The following is a 7,080-nucleotide window of genomic DNA, read 5'->3' on the forward strand; positions in this document are numbered from 1 at the left end:
GTAAATATCTATACATGTATAATTCACTTTGGTATGATATAGCATTGCTTTGAAATGCGCATGGCAAATTGTAGTTACAGCGCTTCCCTGCGCCTTGCAGATTAGGGAGCTTTAGATTTTCGCGACTGAGACGTTCAGAGGAAAAAAACAACAACATGTTTTGAGCATGCGCAGAAGCGTGCGTCAAGTCGATCTATTTCTAACTTGCGTCGCCAGAGTTTTTTCACTATGCGTACTTGGCTATTTTTACGTCCGCACGGTTTTCAACGTAGACAACTACTTCATGCACCGATCATATGGGGGAGCCATTTTATGTTTATACATTGCGTCCCAGCGTAATCTACAGCTACTTTTCAACATGTTCAACGCGACGCAGGGGAAAGGAGAACGTCCAGGCACTCGTCATCTCAAACGTCCGCGCGTCAAAATCTAAAGCTCCCTATTGTCGTTGGGGTGTGGGAGTGCGCACAGGGTTAACAAATCTGCCACGCGCACGACGAAATAAAACGTGTTGATTTCAACCGTCAACCTTCCGTTGATACTAGTTATCACTATAATTATCATAGTGTCGGCGTCGGTGTGAAGTATGTAAGTTCTGTTTGTCAAAAGTAAGTTAACTCTCTACATTTTGTCTTTTATTTTTTATTATCATCATTATACGGCGAATATCTTTTTTTTTTTTTTTTTTGGGGGGGGGGGGGTTCGTTTTAAGTGAGGCCAATTAACATCCAAAGAGTGCAGGTAGGTTTAAGCACTGTTTCCTTCCATAGTGGGAGTCTTTAAAACCACGGGGTTGGTGAAGCCGGTTTCAGTAGTCAAATTGCTTGGTTTCTCCTCGGAGAAGGGAATCTCGCCAACGTCCTTTTTGTAGGACATGTTGAAGAATCCCTTCCCGCTTATCGACGTCTGGCGCCTGAAAACGAAGCAGCCGATCAGAACACCGACGAAGATCCCAAAGGCGGCTGCCAGCACAATACTGGCAATCGCTCCCGTCGACATACTCCTTGGATTCTCTCCCGTGTCATCGGATGTCGATGAGTCTGGGAGTGACGTTGAGGGCGGGGTGACTCCTCGGGTTGGCAACGGAATGTCTACAGCGTGACATGCAACAAACCATAAAGATCTGTCTGTTAGTCTGAGCAGAACAAAAGAGCGTAAGAACCGGTTATCAGTAAATTAATGCATTACTAATTTTCAGATAGGTATTTCCATTCATATTGCCAATTTCAAGGTAGTGCCTCAGCAAATTAGAACGCAAACTGAATGGATTTTAAAGGGATAGTACATTTTTGAGTGAGATAGGGCTTGAGGTTTCCTACATTTTTTGACGAGGATTTTTTGAGATTAAATGAGAAACCTCTTATGAAGTATGAAAGAGCATATACATGGTGTAATTCTAAAAGGAATTCGAAGTTTATTTGGAGAAAATTGGCTTTGAAATGGCTGAAATATCCAAAACAAAGTGATCCTTATGAAAAGGTGGGACCTACCTTTTATTATGATTGCTTTGTTTTACATTGTTTAAGGGTAAAACTGGGCTAGTTCTCTAATCGTAACACACATGGCTACCAGACTGTTTCGTATGAATTATTTTCATATGCACACACCACACACACACACACACACGCAGAATGCGTTTGCAGCGGCGTTGCCCTTTTGATTCAATAAACATCTCCACTTTTGTCTTTAAATGTTCTCAGTCATCCAGGTAAAGTATCACTGAGGCTGAGCTCAACAACAGGATCTCTAAAGCCAGCAGTGCTTTAGGGAGACTCAGAAAAAATGCTTGGGAGAGGAGAGGGATCACTAGATTGGTATAGATGAATGGTATAGATCACATTATTTTGTTCGTCCTTTGGAGTCTTATCCTTACATGATAGACTATCTTCTGTTTCAATGTACTGCAGGGTTTGAAAGAGACATGAATAGGATGCTGCTAAAGATGCTATCGATTTTCTCTGAAAGTCCGGAAACATAGGGAACCGTCACATTGTACCACAGCCTTTATGTTGGTATCTTGCTGCGAGTGGGCTTGTCCTTGGTCTTGGTCTGGATTTATGAAGCACCTTCTCAAATGTCCAACAGCTGTATCCACACGAAAGGCCAACAAAATAAGGTGGTTTATGCCATTCAATGCAAGGATGACGAGTGTGAATAGCTCTACATACGAGAGACAAAGCAGACTAATAACCAAACGTATGTACCAGCATAGATGAGCTGGCTCGTCTGAATGTGAAGATTCTGCCGTATACTCCCTTCTGAGCAGTAGTAACCACATCTTTGACAACAAGGACGCGGTGATCTTAGATCGTGCAGCACGGTTGTTCGAGGAGGGAGTCAAAGAGTCTATCTTAGTAAAAGGGAGGAGCCATCCCTAAACCGAAGAGGTGGCCTGCGGCACAAGCCTGCCGGAGCCTACAATGCGGCAGTTCGGAAGATTCCTCGGCGCTTTCCGAAATTCCCGACCCTGCTACGGGCCAACAACCGGTTGGCCCGACAACTAGTCGGACTTATGAAGCTTCCCGGAAAGGACGTGAACCGTCGCTACTCCAAAAACACAAGTAAGAACACTTGACTAGCTTTATGGATAGAATTAAGAATCTCCATTTTAAATGTTTCAAAGTGTCTCATTAAAAAGAGACATAAACACAGATACACAAGGCATACACACACGAACAACCAAACACACACAAACAACCACAAATGTTGCGACACGGATTGTCGCCCCGACAAGGATTGTCGCCCCCGGCTCGGGGGCGACAATCCTTGACGGAGTTGGCGTCAAGGATTGTCGCCCCGTCAAGGATTGTCGTCTGGCGACAATCCGTGACGAGGGCTGGCGGCAAGGATTGTCGCCCGCCCTCGAAGCACATTTTGCTGGGTAATATCGTTCTTCACATAGTCATTGAAATACCAACACATAACTTACATGGCTACATCCATGCAAACATGCCATGTAAAAAGTCATGGTGAGGTTTCAAGGAAGTGTGTATATGCGCGCGCACATGATAATTCAGTGTCCGTTGTGTGTGTGTGTGTGTGTGAGTGTGTGTGTGTGTGTGTGTGTGTATGATGGAAGAATGTGTTTAATTGGAGATCTAAGAGAATTTCAATATAAATTATTACACGGGGCGATTTATACCAAGGAACAGCTCCTAAAACTTGGTTTTGTGGCTGATAATTTATGTCCCTTTTGTGGAAAAAAGCTCTGAAACTTACTCGCATTTATTTTGGAACTGTGAAAAAGTTAAATCTTTATGGCATGATTTCATTGAGTACTTTCAGCTAGAAGAGTTACGTAATTTAGTTTGGCGGGATATACATATTGGTTTAGAAGGAACTTCTCACAGAATCAAATTGTACAACACTCTTATTCTTATAGTTAAATATATGTTGTATAAAGCGAGGTCACAGTTAATAACACCGACATTGGCAGAATTAAAAAAGACATTATTGATATGTCGAAAGGAAGAGAATGATATTGCCATTAGAAGAAATAAACCGGGTTTGCATTTGCTGAAATGGAAATGCTTAAATAATTTGTAAAGGATTAGTTTATTTATGCACTCGTACTTCTCCCCTTTTGTGTGTGTTTGATCACTGACTTTTTTTTTCTCTAAATACCTTTGAGTTCAGAGATAAGTATTGTGTATAAAAGATATATATGCAGGTATGTGGATATGCATATTGTGTGTATAATATGTGTATGTGCATGCATGTATTGTGTGTATGTAGCATAATCATAAGAATAATTAGTATAATTATTTATGTTCTGAATGCGATCAGAAATAATTGTGTGTTGTGTTAAGTGAATGTGTGTGCGGGGGGGGGGGTGTGAATGGGTGGGTGGATGAGAGGGAGTGTGTCTGTCTCGGGTAAGGAGGTGGATGTGGTGTAGAGGGCGGGGAGGTGGTTTAGAGATGAGAGGGACGGTTTCTTTTTTTTTTGGGGGGGGGGGTAAAGTTATGAGTACTTGAGGGTTGGGTATGGTGGAAAGGTGGGAATGAGGGCGGTTTTTGTTGTTGTTGTTATTGTTCTTTTAATATAATAGACATTTCATTTTCTGTTTTTCTAGTGTCTAGCTAAATTGCCTACAATTGCATATGAATTTTTCTTGTTTGTTTTGTAGTTAAAAAGGAATGATCGGATAATTCATTCTATTTTCTTTCTTCTGTTTGATGTCTGCCTTAAAATGAATTGAATGATTATTCTTGTTTTATGGATTATGGATTATGTCTCATACATGTAAAAACATTTATGACAGATGTTATGTAGAATGTGTGTATTTTTTTTTCTTGGAATTGTTATATTTTCAAAGGAAATGGAATTAATAAAAAGATCACTAAAAACAAAAAAAAATGTTTATTATGTCAGCTTTTTGCGTATGTGTTGTGGCTGCGCGTGGGGAGGGATACCTAGTAAGCTGTTGCTGGCATAAACGTTGATATTGATTTTATCAGCTGCTTTGACTTTGATGGGTTTGTTGGACGAATTCGGAGTGGTGCTTGCGTGCGGGCGGATGCTGCTTTTATGCATACGGTCCATTATGTCTTATGTATCAACATTGGAAGGTCGTTTCATCAGGAAGGAAGGTGGTATCGATTCGGGTGTGTGTGTGTATGTGGGGAGGGGGTTACATTTCGTCATTGCAAAAGTTCGTTATTCTGAAGGCTCTTTAGTCCGACGGTTCTTTATTCCGAAAGTTCGTTATTCCGAATTTCATTTTTGGATCAACGAACCTTCGGAATAACGCCACAAACGTTCGGATTAACGAATCCCTTTTTCATTTTCGGATTAACGAACCTCTAGGTATAGGAATTGTGTGTTTCGGATAAATGAACCTTCGGAATAACGAACCTTCGTGTGTGTGTGTGTGTGTGTGTGTGTGTGTGTGTGAATTTCCTCCAGCCCATAGTAGCAAAAGGAAACGCCCCTTATTTCGATATACAAATACAGGAAGAGCTATGTACTTTCCATATATTTTAATGCACTATTGGAATGTACATAAAAAGATCAAGCTTTTGAATGTGTGAGGAAGTTAGTAAAAATACAGCGTAGCACACAAAATAAGTAATAAAATTATGCGTTGAACTCATCATATCAAAACTGTTACTTTTCTGTAAAAAGGTTGTCGGCAAACTAGATATCTCATAAATATGAAGAGGACGTACTGTTCATCAACTATAGATGAACTAACAAGAATCGCCACACAACGAATTACATTCTACAGTCAAGTCTTTATTTCATCGCATAATGATTATTTACCAGATGAGCCTTGAACCCAAGCTATCGATTACATCTTAGTAGGGTTGTGTCTGTTATTTTTTTTTCTTTTACAAATTTATTTATTTCCTCTTCATTATACAACGTAACATACAAAATCATATTACAAATCATGTTTTGTTTAACAAATTAACAACAACAACAACAACAACAACAACAACAACAACAATAAAAGATGGGTATCAAACTCTTCAACAATTGAACAATATCCTAAGGATACAGTCAGCTCTCGTTACAATAAACTCCTTGGGCCCAGCGAAACCACCGTGATCTTGTCACTTTTGAAACCTTGCCATATCCAGGGCACAAATACCTCTGAATAGGAAAATTTTCAAACCCTGGGACCCCAAAAAAACTACCCCATCACGTCGGGGTTCTGCCATATGGATATTCTTTATAACGAGAGTCGACTGTATGTTCTTCTACAATGACCTAAAAAATATGTTCTACAAGGGACCATTTCTTATAATGAAAATTTAATTTGTTTGTTCGTTTTGCAATGTTGGATTCTATATATCGGATATTAACAATAAATGCTGTCAATCCATGAAATTTCACACCTGTATCTTTGCATCTCTGAATATATATGTACCTTTTGTATAACAATATTAAATGATTCAATAAACTCCTGTGGGGCCCTTTCCAGTCTTTGATGAATCCAAACATTACTCTAATTCTTGTACAATCCTCTAATTTGACATGAAAGATCGTACCAATTTCATCCACAAATTTTTGAAGTAATTCTTTGGCAGCTTTACAATAAAAAAACAGATGTACAGGGATCTCAGCACATGACTTACAAAGCGTACACAACTCTGATTCTGATATTTTCATCTTAAACAATCTTTCATTTGTGTAAAGTATATTATGCGACAACTTGAACTGAAATTCCCTCAATTTTACTTCAATTGTACATGTAAATGGCAACATATATATTTGTGTCCAATCTTCTGGTTGAATTCCATACTTGCCAGCGAAAACTGTTTCGCAAACAGGTCTTGATTTAATCTCTTTTAAAAATTCCTCATATATTGGTTTTGATTTCACATCTTGTAACTGTGAAATAATAAGATCCTTTTGTTTTTGAGCCACTTCTTCTTTCCAAAACATCTCCAATAGGAGTGTATTGAAGGAACATTTCGAGTATTTTTGAACAGAGTCTACAATTGCCATATACATCATATTATATTTGCTTGGCACTCCTTTCCTTAACCAAAATTCAAAATCAATGAGCCGTCCATCAATACTAAATATTTGATATATATAACATAAACCTGCTTCAAAAAACGGCCTGCAGAATATTGAGTGCTTATCAATCAAAATATTCTGGTTATTCCATACTGGTTGTTGTAGGATGCCTGCTTGGCTATTTTCATCACCAATAAAATCCTCATGTACGTTTGTCTTTAACCATATTTGTAGAATATTCTCATAGAATGGAGGGATACCCCTCTTATCAATAGTTTCAAGGGAATAATTACTTTGAAACACTAGAATTCCACCAAGCCTTTTTAAGAAATAATCTCCCAATAGCACCCATTGATGGTTGCGATTTCCATAATATCTTTTAACCCACTTAATTAACTGCGTATCAATCATACATTGTAAATTGGGGAATTTGAGACCACCCTCAGCATATTGTGCATACATAGTTGACCTTGAAATCTTATCTGGGCCATTCCATAAAAAGAAAAACATTAACTTTTCTACTTCTTTCACAAAATCTTGAGGAATTTCAATGTTTGACATCAAATAAATTATCTTAGACATAATAAATGTTTTCAAAATTTGAATTTT

Source organism: Diadema antillarum, unplaced genomic scaffold (assembly GCF_040938485.1).
Source record: "Diadema antillarum isolate AM-2024a unplaced genomic scaffold, OU_Dant_1.0 seq00000822_RagTag, whole genome shotgun sequence".
NCBI classification, from domain to species: Eukaryota; Metazoa; Echinodermata; class Echinoidea; order Diadematoida; family Diadematidae; genus Diadema; species Diadema antillarum.